General features: G+C 47.4%; 1 protein-coding gene across 1 annotated transcript in view; it reads right to left on the reverse strand.

The window, feature by feature from the left end:
* ZNF704 (zinc finger protein 704) overlaps nt 1-238 on the reverse strand; it is a 257024-nt gene extending 256786 nt beyond the window's left edge. The window contains 1 exon segment of the mRNA XM_017858962.1: nt 218-238. The gene's annotated coding sequence lies outside the window, so the exon portion shown is untranslated.
* Between the last annotated feature and the right edge of the window lie 2481 nt (nt 239-2719).

Below are 2719 nucleotides of genomic sequence, written 5' to 3' on the forward strand. Positions count from 1 at the left end.
CGCGCTGCGCTCCATGCGGCCGGCTGCCGAGCCCGCGCGCGCCTCTCCCGGCCCGCTGCGCCCGCGCGCTCCGGGCCTACAGCTGCCGTGCCTCGGCGCGAGCTGTTTGTGTTGTGTGTTTTCCACCACCGCCCCCCTCTTCGCGAGCCATTCCTCACAACCCTCCGGTCCCCACGCTCAGACAAAACCCGGACTGGATTTTTTTTTTTCCCCTTACCCACAGTCTCCGAAAGTCTGGCGCTTCGAAGCAGTTGGCCCTGACACCAGGGCAAATGCTTAACCGCAGCCCATTCTTCCCTCCGGAGGGAGGGGAGTAGACTTCGCTGGAAGTAAGGTTGTCGGTCAAAGTTAGACTTTGAACGTAGAGATTTGCTACAAGTCATTTTAATGGTCACTGATGTGCATGGCAGCTGCTCCTGAGCTTGTGTGAAATCAAGGAAGGTGTATCAATCCGAGGTTTGGGATGAATTCCTAATAATCATCAGAGTTGCTTAGATTTTCGAAACACTGTTTCATGAGCGATTGTCTACCAATCTCACACTCTGAACGCACCACTCTAGGCCTTGCAATTGAGCTGCCCTGGCTTTGTGCTGAGTGTGTAGGTCTTTCAGCTTTTACTCCTGCTATTCTACCTTGAGTGCCTGATTATAATGGATGAATTCCAAGAAGCTTTCTGCTTGCACTGTCTGATCTGTAGACTCTATTCTGGCATTGTTCAGGATTTTGAAGAAACAAATGGGTGGGGGTTCAAGATCGTTTGAGTTAGTTACTTAAGAAATTAATAGGAAGTGGCCGGGCGCGGTGGCTCAAGCCTGTAATCCCAGCACTTTGGGAGGCCGAGACGGGCGGATCACAAGGTCAGGAGATCGAGACCATCCTGGCTAACACAGTGAAACCCCGTCTCTACTAAAATACAAAAAACTAGCCGGGCGAGGTGGCGGGCGCCTGTAGTCCCAGCTACTCGGGAGGCTGAGGCAGGAGAATGGCGTGAACCCGGGAGGCGGAGCTTGCAGTGAGCTGAGATCCGGCCACTGCACTCCAGCCCGGGCGACAGAGCAAGACTCCGTCTCAAAAAAAAAAAAAAGAAAAGAAATTAATAGGAAGTAAGACCAAATCTGGAAATCAAGCACATAACGTGACTAATTTTGCCATTTTCTGACAATTTTTAGGTGTGACAAAGAAAATATATTTGCTATTTGTTTGGGGTTAGGCTATGTAGTAAGTCGTATCTCTTTTTTTATTATTTATATTTTATTTATTTATTTATTTTTATCGAGATGGAGTTTCTCTCTTGTTGCCCAGGCTGGAGTGTGATGGCACAGTCTTGGCTCACTGTAACCTCCGCCTCCTGGGTTCAAGCAATTCTCCTGCCTCAGCCTCCTAAGTAGCTGGGATTACAGGCGCGCGCCACCATGCCCAGCTAATTTTGTATTTTTCGTAGAGACGGGGTTTCACCATGTTGGCCAGGCTCATCTCGAACTTCTGACCTCAGGTGATCCACCTGCCTCGGCCTCCCAAAGTGCTTGGATTACCGGTGTGAGCCACCGCGCCCGGCCGTAAGTCGTGTTTCTTACATTCAAGTCATACCCCCAATTCCATTCCTCTAGAGGAGGACTGGGGAGGATCTTACGCATCAAATACCCTGGTAGGCGCCTCCATGGGGCCAGAATAAAAGGTGTATTGGCCTTCCGCTAATTATTGTTGGACATTTAACATCGTATGCTCTGTTAGATACTTGGAGGGGGCTCATTAAATGCTCACTTACGGTGTCTTCCAACTGTTGAACAGGAATGATGACAAAGATTCTAAAATGAACTTTTTGTTCTCCCTGAATCAGATTAGCTTCCTGATGTACCTATTTCAGGTGATGACACTCTCATTATAATCATTTGAGCCCAAAATAGCGGTATCATTTTAACTCCCTTCTCTACCTTATCCCTAGAGGCAATTGCCCACAAGTCCAACCCATTGTTCTTTCTGAAATGCGTTTTGAATCCACCCCTTCCTTTCCATTCCCAAAGCTCTTCTAGCATTTTGTGACTTCAAAAGTGAAAGTTTCTAACAGTTCCACACACCCATTTTCTCACCCACACACCCTCCCTTTCCCTCCTCAGACACCACCACCAGATTTATGTTTCGCAAACCCCATTTAGATCACACAATTTTCTTGTTGGACTTCATATTTGTAAATATTCTGTTCAGGAATTCAGAGAGAAGAAAACAGAACATTAAGAGATGGGTGTGTCTGATCAAAGCACGGAATAGCAGGGACCAGCCAAAAAGTTAATAATCAGTATCAGCTAGAGTGTGCAAAGAATGAAGAAAGGTCATTAAGGTAGTTTCATCCCAACTGGAAGAAATTTAGCTTCGTTGATTTGGGAGATGATTTTAGAGTGAGGCAGCAGGGTCTTTCTCTGGCCATGAAAAGGAAAGATCAGGGGCAAGGGGTGGGCAGACAGGTATGGAGAAGGAGGTGGAGGAGAACAAAGGTGTGAGGCAAGCTGGCTAGTAGTTAGGCACATGGTCTCAGTAGCACCTGTGTCCGAATCCGGGCTGTGGAACTTGCCAGCTTTACTTTGACTCCTCCTCTTTCTGTGCCCGTTTCCTTATCTGTGAAATGGGGATCATAGTAGTAAAGTTGTTTTGCCGATTAATGAGTTAATAAATGCAATCAGCTTTCAAGAGTGCCTGAGACAAGCTAGGGTTTATATGAGGGCTT

The sequence above is a fragment of the Rhinopithecus bieti genome, unplaced genomic scaffold (assembly GCF_001698545.2).
Source record: "Rhinopithecus bieti isolate Rb0 unplaced genomic scaffold, ASM169854v2 scaffold_48197, whole genome shotgun sequence".
Classification (NCBI taxonomy): Eukaryota; Metazoa; Chordata; class Mammalia; order Primates; family Cercopithecidae; genus Rhinopithecus; species Rhinopithecus bieti.